Source organism: Anabrus simplex, chromosome 2, assembly GCF_040414725.1.
Source record: "Anabrus simplex isolate iqAnaSimp1 chromosome 2, ASM4041472v1, whole genome shotgun sequence".
Taxonomy (NCBI): Eukaryota; Metazoa; Arthropoda; class Insecta; order Orthoptera; family Tettigoniidae; genus Anabrus; species Anabrus simplex.
In genome coordinates, this window is record NC_090266.1 from 982,716,061 (window position 1) to 982,732,516 (window position 16,456).

Consider the following 16,456-nt stretch of genomic DNA (forward strand, 5'->3'; position numbering starts at 1 on the left):
TAGACAAAATTTATGCTAAGCTGACACATGAATTACCACTAAGTAGTAAACCATTATTTGGTCATTTAACCCAGCTTTAATAATACTGGTCACATTATTATTATTATTATTATTATTATTATTATTATTATTATTATTATTATTGCCGCCGCTGACCATTAAATTCGTAGCAGGGTCGAATAACTTCCGCATTTGTCATATCGCTAAACCTATAACGTGACACACTGGACGACAAGTTCATGTACCTCATGCAAGCCACAGTTCCAGGTTCCCCACGTAGTAATGTCGTAGATGATTATCCATCTTCTGCTGAAAATTATAGACATGTTATTGAGGCTCTTAAGACTAGGTGTAGTCGAGATACGAGCTTGAAAGAAGACTATAGAGTGGCTATTACGCCGCCATATTTGAATCAAAACAAGAAAGACCATTTCACAGTTTTCTTTCTTTTCAGGAAAGCACTCAAAGGTGCATAATGCCTTTTTAAAAGAGCAATCAGAATACAAGAAATACTCTACCTGCTTACATTCTGCATAAAGAAGAAAAATTCACACATTTACAGTAGTTACGATAGAAATCAAAATACTGCAATTGCCATTAAATATAGTTAGACTTAGTTGGAAAGAATGAATATAGAACAAAATCTTTTACCAAATAATGACAACATGGAGAAATTGTTCATATCACTCGAAATTGTAAAAAAAACAATGTACAGAAATAGCCCATAATAAATTAATTACAATTATAGTTATAATAAAACAATACAGAACAATGGTGCACATCTGGCCAGTTAATCTGCTATGGTAATGGAATAAACCACACAGGCAGTGTCTCCATGCCGAGTGTTGGGCGGTGGTAAATAGGCTGACCCTCTATAAGGACCAACGGCAAAGGGCGGAGCAGTCCTTATAGAAGGGAAATGGGCCCTCAATGGAGGTAATGCCACTGAAACCCCATATCAACTGTAGCATCTGTACTCCAGAGGAGCGGCTACAAAAGGCGTCTGTTCTTCATGTTAAGAGCGGCCTACAAGTTTCGGCTGGCAGTAGCTCTAAAATGCCTTTACGAGTGGCGAACCCATCGTAATAAAAGCCTATATGATGACAAGCGTACTGAAGCCTCGGAAAATGCTAGGGTGTTCCCCACGAGCGACGTGCAATTCTTGTGATGCTGAGAGAAATGCGAGAAATGGGCGACCAGCAACCGAATACATCAAGATAGCGACCATCAATGTAGTTACACTAACAGGGAAAGTAGAAGAAATTGTAGATTTTATGGTTGACAAAGATATAGCATTGCTGGGAATCAGCAAGACCAAATGGAAAGGAAAAGGTGAGAGGAAACTAAAGAAAGGATACGCCTTATCCTATAGTGAAGGAAGAGAAGCCCAAAATGGTGTAGGTTTCATAATTAGAAAAGACCTAAAGGAATACTTAGAATTCGTTGAAAACATAAATGCAGGTCGATTACGGTCAGATTGAGACCCGAAACTGGTGTTACAGATATAATTCAAGCGTATGCTCCACAAACAGGTAATACAGATACGGATCTAGAGGAATACCTTGAATATCTGGAAGGCCATGTACAGGACAAACAAGCTGTGATCACAGGAGACATAAATGCCCAAGTATGTCAGGACAGAAAAGGAGATGAGATTATAGATCCATTTGGATATCAGATGAGAAACAAGGCTGGAGATATTTTGGTAGACTTTTGTAGAAGAAATGAGCTGATCATTGGTAACACATGATTTCGAAAGAAACACAGTCAGAAGATAACAAGATATAGTTGGGATAACAAAATAAAAAATCTGATAGATTACATTTCGGTCAAGAAAGGTAACAGGAAAATGTTGGTAGATGTAACAGCCCTCCCAAGTGAACCTTTCGAAAGAGATCACAGAATTGTGATAGCTAAGTTAAAGATGGGAAAGATACAACAGATGACAGATTAGACAGAGTAAGCTAAGGGTGTGGAAATTGCAGGAGAAGGAAATAAATGAGGAGATCCAGACACACATTAAAACAAGTATACCTAAAGAAGCCATTGGAAGGGTCGAAGAAGAATGGGCATACTTTAAAACAATCATGGTGGAGTCTGTAGAAAAAAACTGTGGAAGAGTATCAGGAAGGAAAAATGATCAAGAAACGCCCTGGTGGAATCAGAGGGTAAAAGATATATTTAAAAGTCAAGAAACAAGCTTGGAAAAGATGGGTGAGAAAGAGAACAACAGAATGCAAACTACAATAAAGGCACTGCAAGAAGGAGCACTCCAAGGTGGTTCAAGAAAAGAAAAAGAAAATGCTGGCAAAAATTCATTGAAGCTCTGCAAGAAGATACAACCGGAAGCAAAAAGATCTTATTCCAGTGGGTTAAAAAGAAGAAAAACCCAGATGAAGGTGCTAATTTCATTAAAAATGAACAGGAGGAAGTGATGACACAGAAGCAGGATATATTGCAGAGATGGGGAAAATAATTCGAACAGCTTTATAACGTGCAAAATACCTCGGTACAAGGAGAAATCGAAGAACCAGATTTAGTGCAAATGGAAGATAAGGAAAGCGAGGTGTCCATGGCAGAGATTGAGAGGGCCACTAAAAGAATGAAACAAGGCAAGGCAGCTGGAATTGATGAGGTCACCATAGAAATGATAATAGCAGCAGGAGCAGTTGGTCTACAGTGGTTGTATAGACTCTGCAGAGTGATATGGACAGAAAAGGTTCCAAAAGAGTGGACGAAAAAGGTCATTATACCAATTTTCAAGAAAAGAGACAGGAAGCGGTGTGAAAATTACAGAGTAGTGACACTGATACCTCATACAGCTAATATCCCTGAAAGAATCTGGGATAAATGAATAAGAGACAGAGTAGAGAGATACTTGGCAGAACACCAGTATGGATTCAGAAGAGGCAGGTCCACATTTCACCCAATATTTACATTGCGTCAAATGATGGAAAGGTATTGGGAATATGGAAAGGACATGGTAGTAACGTTTCTAGATATTGAAAAGGCATATGACAAGGTCCCAAGGAATCTGGTATGGAAAACATTGACAGAGGCACAGATTGGGAATGATACAATGCAGATGGTAATATCATTGTATCAAAATTGTGAAAGCTGTGTTAGAACCAAAGTGGGTCAAACTGAATGGTTCAGAGTTGAGACAGGCTTAAGACAGGGAAGTGTATTGTCTCCCTTACTCATCATTATCATCATGGATAGAAATCTACATAATATCAAGGAGAAGATGATGGGTGAGCAAGTCAAGTCTATGCTCTTTGCTGATGACATAGTCTGGGGAGATAATGAAGAGGAAGTACATACACGTTGATTTATGGAATGAGGAGATAACAAATTTTGGAATGAAGATTGGTACTCCAAAAAGCAAGACTTGGATCATGACGAGAGGTAACAGAAAATCCAGGGGAGTGATAGAAATAGGAAATGAACCTCTTGCAGTAGTGAAAAATTATAAATACTTAGGCAGCATGAGTCACAAGATGGAAATTTGGATGGAGAAATTGATTTAAGTACACAGCAGTCTGCAAGTTTCAACCAGTGTGTGAGAGATATTGTATGGAACAAAGATATGCCAATGAAGTGCAAGAAGGTTTTATACTTGTCCTATTATAAACCTATACTGACCTGTGCTTCAGCAGCCTGGACGTTGACTAAGCGGAACCAGAGTAAGATACAACCAGCTGAAATGAGGTTCTTGAGGAGCATACAGGGAAGGACAAGACGAGATAGAACATGAAATGAGGAAATAAAGAGAAGTGTGGGAGTGTATAAACTTCAAGAAGAGATTGATATAGCAAAGCTAAAATGGTTTGGACACATGATGAAAATGCCAGGAGAGAGAATACCAAAGAGAACATTCAGAGATAACAGAGACTGGAAAGAGGCCTAGGGTACAGCCTAGAATGAGATGGAGGTGCTCTGTTGTGGACTGTATTGCAAATAGAGGAGTCGATAGCAATAAAGTACTAGAAGAGGAATGTTGGAAAGATCGAGTAAGGTGGAGGGCTTTGGTACAATACCCTACCCAGAGAGAATCTGGAAAAGGGAATGGATGAAGAAGAAGAGTGTACGATGGTGAAAAGTGTTCATATCCCTTAAACCCCCCACGGCACTTAACGCCCTTGAAAGGGCTCTGGCCTGCCCAGCGACCGCTGCTCAGCCCGAAGGCCTGCAGATTATGAGGATCCGTGTGGTCAGCATGACGCATCCTTTCGGTCGTTGTTCTGGGCTTTCGAGACCGCGGCCGCCATCTCACCATCACATAGCTCCTCAATTCTAATCACGTAGGCTGAGTGGTCCTCAAACCAGCCCTCAGGTCGAGAGAAAAATCCCTGACCTGGCCGGAAATTGAACCCGGGGCCTCCGGGCGAGAGGCAGGCACGCTACCCCTACACGACGGGGCCGGCATATCCCTAAAATATTAATAATAAAGTGGCACTGGGATAATTCGAACTTCTATAATTCGAAATAGTCTTTAACCCCGTAAGTGCTTCGCCCGCCTATAGACGGGCTGACGCGGCCGGTCCACCAGTGCTACGCCAGTCTATAGAAGGTGTGCAAGAATTTTAATTTTTTTTTACTTTCCCGGTTCGCTTTAGAGTGCAAATTTGATCTCTGACATGTTCTGCCATCTGTTGGGCATTATGTAGAACTAACTGATCAGAAATTATAGCTTCGGCAAGTAACTTACAGAGCTTTTTGTAGACGTCTCTGGAGTTCATCTGTGATGTAAACGAACATGGCGGAGCAACAATTTAGTTGCTCTTGCAGCGATGTTATTTCGGATCACAGAATCTTTCAGTTATTAACCACAGCAGAAAGATGATGGAGACAATCATTTTAAGGAATTGTTAAGCGATTTTGACACAGAGTGATAGAGTACCGAAAATATTGTATGTGAGAGAGAAATAGAGCCTCCATCTAAACGAAAGAAGAAAAACACGGCGAGTGTAAAAGCTATTTTATTGTCAATTTCGTTGCGGATGGATTACTTTTCTTCACCAGAGTTTCAGGTAACTGTGACAGGCTCTGAGGGCCAAGTAGTGTTTGATGACAACCCGAAAATCATTGATTTTTTAGAAACATTAGTGCCAGTGGAGTCTGTGCAGATAGTTGAACAAAATCGGTATCACAAACAACCAGTAGAAAACATTAACTATCACCACATTCCAGGTTTGGAAAGTATTTTAAAATATCAACTTATATACTTCTAAGAAGTTATATGTATTAGTTGCCTACAGATTTTAGGAAATATTATTATTTGTGGCTCTTTACTTTGTATAAAGATAATGCACGCATGGGCACATAAGTGTAATTTTGTTTTCTCTCAAAATAATATTGAACATAAGTGTAGGATTTTCCATTTGCATTTAGAATTATAAACAACTAACATTTATAAACATTTTAAGCTAATCACCTTACTGATAAGTTAAAAATTGAGGCTTCTACAAATTTTTTTACATACGAATTAAAAAACTCAGCACTGAGGTACCAAACAGTCAACTGGTAACAAAGCACTTAAAAGGTTAATCCAAAAATTTTGCTTGGTCACCAACATTCCGAATCTGTGCTGGAATAGGCTGAGGGCGGGAAAGTTCCGTCCCCTTACCCATTCCGGGCCGCCTGTGAGGTCAGTGTCCTTTCCTCCTACCCATTCCACCCCTCCCAAACACGCCTTCACCCTTGCTTTGAACTGACTTGCATCACAGAGTCAAGCAGTTGAGTATGTGTAGTGATTACGGCACCATTACGAGGGACTGCATTGTTTGAACATTTCTGCTTGATCTTTTGTTGAGTATGGATCGTGTGACAATGTCCTTGTCAAAACCTAAGCCGTACAAATCATCAACTTTAGCTGAAAAGGTAGCAGTGATTAGAGGAGAGAAAGGTCTAAAGAATAAATCTGAAATTGCTACGGAGTTTGGAATCCCACCTAACACGCTATTAACTTATTTGAAAAATAAAGACAAAATTTTGAGCAGTGGAACTGTCAGTGGGAAAGACCGGAAAAGGACAAGAGAACCGGACAACCCAGATATGGACAACTGTGTTTTGAAATAATCCAAGCAGGCGCAAGACAAGAAAATTCCTATCAGTGCCACTATTTTACGAGGAAAGGCTGAATTGGGGAAACATGATTTCAAAGCCAGCACAGGGTGGCTGGATGATTTCAAGGAACGGAACAGAATTTCTTTTAACCCTTTCCGCTCGTGTGTCGACCTGAGGTCGGCAGCCGTCACTTAGCGTTATAGCTCGTGTGTTGGCCCTGAGTCGACACAATGTTTCGCCGCTCGTTGCTAGGTTTTCTGGCAAGCCAGGACTTTTGTACTTCGTTTCGTAAGTGCTGGTCCCTTCTGGAAACCGAAATAAACCAAATAGGAGTGTTTTAGTTTCTCTTTGCTCGGCAAAATTGCTCCGTTTCGTTGACAATGGAAAGCAGTCACGTGAAGCAACACGGCGGCGCACAGTCTGACCGAAGCCGAGATTCTTGAGTCTATTCTGGCTGATTTTGTTGATAGTGACCATGAAAGTGACAAAAATTTTGAATCTGGCGATGAAAGTGATATGATCATTACTGATTCAAGTGATGATATCGATATCGATATCAGCGTCGCAAGAAATCATAGAGGAGGCGGTAGTATTATAACTCGTCCCAGTCCCAGTCATACGGTGCTGACTTCAAATATACCTTGGAGATCGTGGAGAACTGGTGATGCAGGATTACCCAAATTTCCTTACAGGTTAGCCAGTGGATTCAAAAGTTGTGGCAACAGACCTGAAGTAGAACTAGAGTACTGGCAGCTACTTTTTACTGATCTGTTGCTAACCTCTATTGTCCATGAGACGAACAAATTTGCCGAAATGAAAATACAGCAAAATACTCCACTTCAGAAGAGATCTATCTGGTTTTCTTGGAAACCTGTGACTTTAGAAGAGCTGAAGGCATTTATTGGTGTAATTATCAACATGGGGATGAACAGTAAGGCAGAAATGCAGAATTATTTTAGTGAAGACTGGTTGGATAAGCAGGTGTTCTACAAAGATGTGTTCTCTAGAGACAGATTTCTACAGATATTCTGGAATCTCCATTATATCTTCCCCTGATGCTGATAGAGCAGGCCCACAATCTAGAGGTTTGAAGGTCAGAAATATAGTGTCATACCTGGACATGAAATTCCGGGAACACTTCATTCCAGGAAAGAATCCGAGTGTTGATGAAAGCACTGTAGGCTTCAAGGGTCGTGTCGTGTTCAAGTGTTACAATAAGCAGAAACCAACAAAGTAGGGACTCCGTATTTATGTACTGTCAGACTCAAGTACCGGATACGTGCGTGCTATTGAACCATATTATAGTTATAGTTTCATGTCTTTACAGACTGGTTCTATACCAGTTATGACCTTGCAGCTGAGCTACTGAAACTAAAGGTCCATATTACAGGCACTGTAATGGTAAATAGGAGAGGTCTGCTATTACAAGTTAGAAAAGCCGCAACAAAGAGAATGAAACAACATGACATTATTGCACTCCGAACAGGTAACACTTCTTGCTTGGTTTGGAAGGACAAGAGAATTATTGCTATGCTGTCCACTTTCTATGACAATTCCACTCAGCCTGTGCAAAGAATACGGCGTCAAGGTGCCGAGGAAATTGTAGAGAAACCTACTGTCGTATGTGCTTATAATCAATACATGGGGGGCATTGATCTTTCTGACCACTATGCTAGCTCATACCCATTCACATGTAAATCAGTGAAGTGGTGGAGAAAAATGTTGTTCTGGCTTCTGGAGATCACAATAGTGAATGCCTTCCTACTCTTCAAAGAAGGTAACAATGGAATCACCCATCTGAAGATCAGGAAAAACTTGGTAAGACAACTTGTAGGAAATGTGCAGAATACATAGAGCAGGGAAAGGGGAAGACCTTCCTCAACAGATGAAGAAGTGAGGCTGAATGGCAAGCTACACCTGCTGTACCCCATCCTGAAGGAAAAACTAAGGACTGCAAGGTTTGCAGTGACAGGAAAGTTGTTGGAGGGAGGAGACAGACAGTCCACTTCTGTAAAACCTGTGAGAAGCAACCAGGGCCCCACCCAGGCATTTGCTTAGAATGCTTCCACACACTCAAGGCATATCGTTAAGAAAGTGAAAAACATTATTTTGTGCATTGTAAATACCATAAATTAATTAATTCTGTAGTTCCTTCCCGTATATATTGTTACAACCAGCACTTAATACAAGGTTTTAAAATATGAAGAATGCCGACAGAAATAAATACGAGTGGGGAGAAATCAGGATTTACAAATAATTTGGGTGGAAAGGGTTAAATCTGTTTGTGGTGAGAGCGCGGCTGTTGATCAGTGTGAAGCTGAACAATGGAAGAAAAACCTGCAAGAGGCGATTGCATGAAGCCGAAAAACATTTTCATTGTTGATGAAACAGGTCTTTCCTCTAAGTGCTTGCCGCACAAACTCTAGCACTTAAAGATGAAAAATGCCATGGAGGAAAGTTTAGTAAAGAAAGAGTTACATTGTTGGTTGGAGCAAACATGGATGGATCGGAAAAAACTGCCTCTGTTAATGATTGGGAAATCCGCTAATCCTCTATGTTTCAAACAAAAAAACTTGGAGTATGTATCCAGTGGAAGAGCTAGGACGACAAGCAACATTTTTAAGAAGTGGTTGTTAAAATTAGATGAAAACTTTCACAAAAAAAAAAAAAAAAAACTGAAGATTACTCTCTTCATTGAAAACTACACTGTTCACGACAGAATTCCGCCTTCGGAAAACATGAAGGTGATTTATTTCGCGCCTAATATAACATCTGTTGTTCAGCCCATGGACCAGGGTATAATAAAAAATCTGAAACATTTCTATAGGCGATTATTTGTCAACAATATTCTCACAGAGGACTGTAACGCTCTTAAAATCAAACTTGATGTTCAACTAACCTCAAGAATATGTAAGCAAGCATGGGACCAGGCGACAGTCGAAACAATCACAAACTGTTTCAAGAAAGCTGGTTTCTTGATTTAAAAAAAAAAAAAACAGTGACAGTGACAGTGCCAACGAGACTGTGGATGAAGCTATGCCTTTGGTTGACGGTTGGGAGGAAATCGTGTCTGTTCCTATCTTCCATGAAAAGTCCGTCAATGTTGTTCCAATGTTCCAAAATTTCCTTTCCTTCATTAACGTTACTATCTATGATGGCTAGAACATCGTAGACATAAGGTGTCCAGTATTTTATGGCCTTTTTAAAAAAAAGTTGCATTACTTCGCATTGAAACAGATAGGTCTTATGGCGACAATGGGACAGGAAAGGGCCAGGAGTGGGAAGGAAGTGGCTATGGCCTTAATTAAGCTACAGCCCCAACATTTGTCTGGTGTGAAAATGGGAAACCAAGGAAAACCATCTTCAGGGCTGCCGACAGTGGGGTTCAAACCCACTATCTCCCGAACATTGCATACTGGCCGGACTTAAGCAATGCAGTTATCGAGCTCGGTATTTTATGGGTTTAATATGACCAATGATATGTGTGTGTTCTAAATTGTCCATATATATAATATATATTCCCCAAAATACTCTAGAACGGTGCTCCCACAGGTAAATCTGTCTGCTGGTAGATTTTATTCTCAAAAACAAAATAATCATTACTTAAAGTGAATTTTAATAAGCCTACGAACTCTTCTATTTCACTCATTGACGCGGACATAATCACCAAAGTAATCAGTAACTCCCACCCAGCTGTAGACGGCGCATCTGGAAGGCATCCAATTATGTCCATCAACTCAGGTTATTTTTTGAAAATCAAAACAACATGATTCTATTTTTCCCCTCACTAAATCATATAGACTCATATATCATGGGGGAGAGAATTAAATCAAGAGAGCAAGCTAGGATCTCTGACTTTTTTAACAAAGAACAAATGTGATTTCCCTGATTTCTAATGGTGTTAAGACTAACACATACGTGTTTTTTTTAGTACATACCTAATGTCTAAAGACTAAATACTGCACCCATAAACAGATAAAGTAGATTACAAAATATGTATAGGCCAATAATGTCTAAGATGAAGTTTCTTTTGTAAAATTTGATGGTGTTATGTTTGTAACCTTTTTAATTTGAATTTCTGGATAATTCAAACTTTTTAATGGTCCCTTAAGGTTCGAATTATCCAAGTTCCACTGTAATGATAATGATAGTGATAATAATAATGATGATAATAATAACAACACCAACAGCAACAGCATATGGTCTCCGGCGAGGCCTGATGTAGGTCTTACAAGTTGACGTCCTTGGACGACGTGCACGTGTGTGTGGATAAGGCCTTACCTACAGGATGATCTCTTATTTTTGAAGATGGAACAAACATCTGGTCCCCTGAGCCATAAACCAATTTAGGTTAAAACCCCAATCCAGTCAGGAATCTATCCCGGGCAAAAGGCCAATATGTTAATGCCCTTCCTGACAACAACCATATGTGGAATTTCTGTGGTGATTTATAGTGTGATGTGTTGTGTGTAGATGAAGATGTTTATAGAGACAAACACACAGTCCCCAATCCAGTGGAAATAACTGCTGCGAACCCAGTTAAAATCCCCAATCCAGAGGAATTAACTATAATGTAGCCAGTTAAAATACCAAATCCAGTCAAATCCAGGGTCCTCAGAACTGAAGGCCAGCACGCTGATCATTCAGTCAAGGAGCTGGACATGTAGTAGTAGTAGTAGTAGTAGTAGTAGTAGTAGTAGTAGTAATCAGAACAAGAAGTTGTAGTATAAACAGTTTAAATTAATTGTTTAAAAAGAGGGCAGTCCTCCTTGTGTTAATGATCTTTAATCTCATATTTACCTAAATAATTTACTTCCATATTTTTAGATGAAGAATTTGGTAATGAAGATTCTTTTCATTTGCCATATGTCACACCCACTCAGAGACGTCTTATGGCTATGATGGAATATGACAAGGCTAGGACTGTGAAGGAAGAGGAAGAAGCGACTTTAATTAAAGTACAGCAACCCCAGCATTTGCCTGATGTGAATTGAGTTATGGATAGTGGAACTCAAACTCGCCTTATTCCGAACACATGCTAAGAGCTATATGCCTCAAACCACATTGTAAACTTGCTTGGTATTAATGCTGATGTAGGACTGTAAGTCCTCGTATTACTACGTATCGTTAGTAGAGGGTATGAGATGACTAGGAAAATCAAAACTCTAAGAGTGGCATTGGACAGTAAGAGTATTCTATCATTGTTGTTCACTATATATTTATTTTCAAAATGCCATGGAACTGTGCTCTGTAGAATACCATTTAATAGTAAATAAAGTTAATGGTTTTTCATCCTACCAAATTTTTACAGTTTTCGGAGATGCTGAGGTACCAGAATTCTGTCCTGCAGGAGTTCCTTTATGGGCCCATAAATCTACTGACACAAGGGTGACGTATTTGAGCACTTTCAAATACCACCAGACTGAGTCGGGATCAAATCTGCCAACTTGAGCTCAGAAAGCCAGCGCTCTACCGTCTGAGCCACTCAGCCAGACAGAATATCTGTTCTTACATTTCACTCTTTCGTCAGTTCCTACAACAAAAGAAAAGCAGGCCTACTGCATACATTCTGGATTGTATTATAAGCACAGGTAGCATATTCTACAAATCACCAAACACTGTCTACTGTACTTTACAAAAAAAATGTACTTGAAATATGATACATCCTTTGTGTTATTTCTGGGTTTATGTAATTGTATGCTGCACACACAGTTAGCGTATTTTATGCTGTTAATTTATTCGATCTATTCTATTAAAAGTAGCGCACTATAAGCGGACAAAACTGTATGGATGGCACTTAAATTATGTCATCGCTATTTCACATTGGCACCAAGCAGAGCGCTTTAGCAGACATGTTAGTCACTCTGTAGTCTTATTTCTATCTTGTTGTCGAGAAGACATCTTGATAGAAGTTTATATCAGGGAGTTACTTGGTTTGATTTTACAAAATAGTAAGAGCAGCAGATTACCTCTAAGCAAATTATATGACAAATTAGAGAGCCATATGCAAACTTCAGACACTTTAGAAGTGACTAGTGGAAATAATGCATCAATTTTGTATCCCTTAATAGAATCCTGTATGCTCAAGGGTTTTTTAAGAGCATGGCAGAGGAGTCAATTACACTATCCTGCAAAAAAAAAAAAAAAAACTTTTTTTGTGCGGTAAAAACGAAAATAGGTGGGTTTTATGAATTTCTTAATGCAGAATTCGAGAAAAAAATTAGTTTTGGCGTATCACGTCTGGTTTAGTGGCAATTTTACAAAATGTTATTTTGTTCTTATGTAAAATTGTTGATGCTTAGTATTGATTAAATTTGATGTATTAATGTAAATTTCAGCTAGCAAAACGTAATCATATTTTGCATGCATTAAATACACATAAATGCTGCTTTATAAGCAAGTAGATGGTTTGTATTATATTTTTAATGTATATTTAAAATCGTGAAACCGAAGCATAAAGCGCCTATTTAGTTTTGGCTGCACAGCTGCTTTTAAATTAATATAACCGTACCTTGAATAATTTTCTCTTTTTTTTTTTTTTTTGCTATGGGCTTTACGTCGCACCGACACAGATAGGTCTTAGGCTGATGACACACGGAGCGGTTTTCGCCGAGTCGGCAGCCGCGTCGGCGCATGTTTCTATTGTATCAGATGGGATGAAACAGACACAGCGGTGCTCGCCGACAGGCGGCAGATTTGCCGACTCGGCCTGTCGTGTAGCTGGCGGTGCAGCGAGCGGTTTGAAGACTTCGTGCGCGCTCTAGCGCCATAGATTTATTACATTCAGCTGAATCACGGCTGACTTGATGCTTCACTCTAGTCGGGCGTGGCTGAATTTACGCGGCGATTGCATCATTGGTAGGTATTCTTGTATTAGATATCATGAAGTATCTTTGAAATTCAATAATATACATGTAAAAGGACATATAGAGTAAGTCGTCTTTTGGAATAAGAATAAGAACAATCCTTTATTTTTCGGTAATTTTAGCTAGCTTCCTCACCTCACTAATGTGTTTTGTCCACTGCCTGCTCGATACGCACCCGATGACTGCTTATAAGCAGTCATTTTAGATGCAGTTCGAGCAGGCAGTGGTTTCGTCACAGTCGGCAAAAACCGCTCTGTGTATCAATCACAGGCGGCGGCCGACTCGGCAAAAACCGCTCCGTGTGTCATCAGCCTTATGGCGACGATGGGATAGGAAAGGCCTAGGAGTTGGAAGGAAGCGGCCCTGGCCTTAATTAAGGTACAGCCCCAGAATTTGCCTGGTGTGAAAATGGGAAACCACGGAAAACCATCTTCAGGGCTGCCGATAGTGGGATTCGAACCTACTATCTCCCGGATACAAGCTCAACCTTGAATAAAAATTAGATGGTTAAACACACAAAATTTTTTTTTTTACTTACATTACGTGCAGGTTAGATTCACACCTCCTTTTCCCGCTTTTCGTGGAATTTCCGGGTTTTTGAAGTTAACGAATGCTAGAAGGGCCGTCTAGTGCAATCGACCAACAGTAATCGGCCATCATATTCACATCCCAACATCCCTGATAGCGTCGTTCTGCATCTTTGAGATCCTGGTGAAACCTTTCATCTTGCTCTTCACTGACAGCTCCTAAATTTGGAGGGAAATAATCCAGATGCGAAGCTAAGAAATGAAGCTTAAGGATCATATTACAACTGAGTTCCTTAAACTTTACCAACATTTTCCTTACAATTTCTTTGTACTGAGGGTCCTTAATGTTGTCAACATCTTTGAATGCGTTCTATGCCTCTTTCTTAACTTTGGTCATTGTGTCCGTGAAATTTTTTCCCTTCATCAGTTTTCGAATCCATGGTCCATCAAATACGCCTTCTTTGATTTTTGCATCTGATGAGGGAAACTTAGTGGATAAATATTGGAAGCATAGGCTACTTTTATCTAATGCCTTGACATACTGTTTCATCATCCTAATTTGATGTGCAAGAGTGGAAGTAGAATTTTTTCACGGTCAATAAGACTTACATTCAAGACATTTTTGGATCCTGGTTGTAGTTGTTCCCTTTCTGGCCAATTCACTGTATACCAATGTTTATCCCATGCCCTGCTATCCCATTCACATAGGAAACAGGGAAGTTTTGTATAGCCTTTTTGTTGTCCCAGCAACAATCCAATGATCTTCAAATCACCGCAAATTTGCCACCCATGCTCGTGATATTTAATTTTTTCAAGCACCAACTTTAAGGTCTCGTATGTTTCAGACATTTTTGTGGAGTGTGCAAGTAGTACGGATTCCAGAACATTTGTATTATGAAGCAAAACAGCCTTTAAACTTCTTTTGGAAGAGTCAATAAAAACACGCCAGTTACTAGGATTATACTCTTTCCCTCCCAATTGACGTAGAAGATTTGAGACATCCGTACAAAATGAAAGTTCATCTTCGTGAGTATAATACTTTCGGACTGTTATCTTTGCAAGGAAACTGCTTTATCAGTCCATCATAAACATTGCATAAGGGCTGGGGCTTTTAACACGTCTGTTTATTCAAGTGGTCTAAGATGAAAGACAAATGCTCAACTGTCTTATCTTCAATCCTACCCCACCTCGTGGTCTATTGCGCATCTGGGGAGTTTGTTATGAATTTACCAGGAAACTCCCAACTACAAAATGAAAATTCAGACAGCAATAAACATATAATAAAATGTAAACAATAACAAATCAAATCATTATATTCTTAAAAAAAAGTTGCGCGAGAACATCTCTCAACATTACATCTTACGAATTCATGCAGATACTAAAACACTGAATTGCATCAAAACTAGATGTGATAGGAAAAAAATAGCATCATTTTCGGAATTAGGGCAGCGATTTCCATAAGAATTACATATTTTCTATTTTACTGCAAAATCATGTTGGCTCGTGTTATCTGGAGAAGTAATTCAGGCTAAATATAGGCTATCATAATTGGAGTTCATGAAACTTGAAGGACAGAATAATAAACGTATTTCTCTTGCTTTGTCACGATTTGAAGTAATGTCTGCAGGTCATGTCAAGTTGCATGAAAAGAAAGAGCCCAGATATTCTGTAGAAAGCAAACCTTCATACACAGCCTTAAGACTCTTCATAAAGCTAGAGTGTAAACCTCCCTTGCATTTTTTTAACACTGATAACCATAATAGTGTGGATTGTTACAAAGCTAGGAATATGTCAATAGATAAGAACATGAGTATCCTAGAGGTTAAGAAATGCTGTTCTGTGTGCTTGAAACAGAATCATATTTTGAAAAGAAATCCAAACCCAAACGTGCCATTTGTGATAAGAAACATGTAATTTTATCGTGCCCTGCCTTGGCTCTGAATATAAATACAAAGTCTGTTTCGATATCTAACAAGTCAGAAGCTGTCCAAACCGACAACTGCACTTGCCGACTTGTCCTATGATGATAATGGTTATTATTATTGTTTAAAGGAGCCTAACAGCTAGGTCATTGGCCCCTAATAGTACGAGGTGCAACAAAATGAAACAATAATTAAAACTTCAAAATTTATCCACTGACTAGGATCTAAAATGAATGATGAAACAATGACCATGAATCCAAAACAATCAGTGGATCAAATTCACAATGCCTTATTTTCTGAGATGATGTTTTTGTCCACAGGGGTCCAAAATCCAGGTGACCAGCCCCACAGAATAGTACTAATCACTGGTAAAGCAAAACCATGGTGTTCCTCCTGTAGTGGTACTAATCATAGGTAACGTAGACTTGTGGTGTTCCACGCATGGTGGTACTAAACACAGGTAATGTAGACCCATGGTAAGTTCCACATAATGGCACCACTCACAGGTAACACAGACCCACGGTGTTCTTCACATAGTGGTACTAATCACAGGCAACGTAGACTAACGGTGTTCCTCAAATAGTGGTACCACTCATAGGTAACGCAGACCCATTCTGAACACAGTGGAACGAACACACTGGAGCACAGCTCTTGGCACCTTCTTGCACTAGACACTAGTATGTGCAGCCAAGCACCCGCTCCCCTGCCTCGGTGGGATGCCCATGAAGGGACTATTCACAGGCATCAACCAGACCCGAGGTATTCCTTACATAATGGTACTGCTCCTAGGTAACAAACCCATGGTGTTCCTCACATGGTGGTGCTAATCGTAAGTAACATCAACCCATGGTGTTCCTCACATAATGCTGCTATCGCAAGTAGTCTCATGGTTCTAAGTCCAGCATCCCTTGGTCAGCCCTTTTGGTAGCCTCTTACGACAGGCAGGGGATACAGTGGGTGTATTCTTCGTGTGCGTCCCCCACCCACACGGGGTAACTTGTCACGTGACACCAATGATGTTCTGCCTACACTTAAAATATTTTTGCATGGAGAAGTGTGTCAGCGGGAGGTG

General features: G+C 39.8%; 1 protein-coding gene across 12 annotated transcripts in view; it reads right to left on the reverse strand.

Moving 5' to 3' along the window:
• Positions 1–16,456, reverse strand: part of AP-1gamma (adaptor protein complex 1, gamma subunit) — a 792,649-nt gene that overhangs the window by 699,568 nt on the left and 76,625 nt on the right. For 4 of the 12 annotated variants that reach the window (XM_067141830.2, XM_067141828.2, XM_067141826.2 and 1 more), the window contains one exon: positions 11,368–11,602. The exons of the other annotated variants lie outside the window; for them this stretch is intronic. The gene's annotated coding sequence lies outside the window, so the exon portion shown is untranslated. The remainder of the gene's footprint in view (positions 1–11,367; positions 11,603–16,456) is intronic. 12 annotated transcript variants of the gene reach the window in all.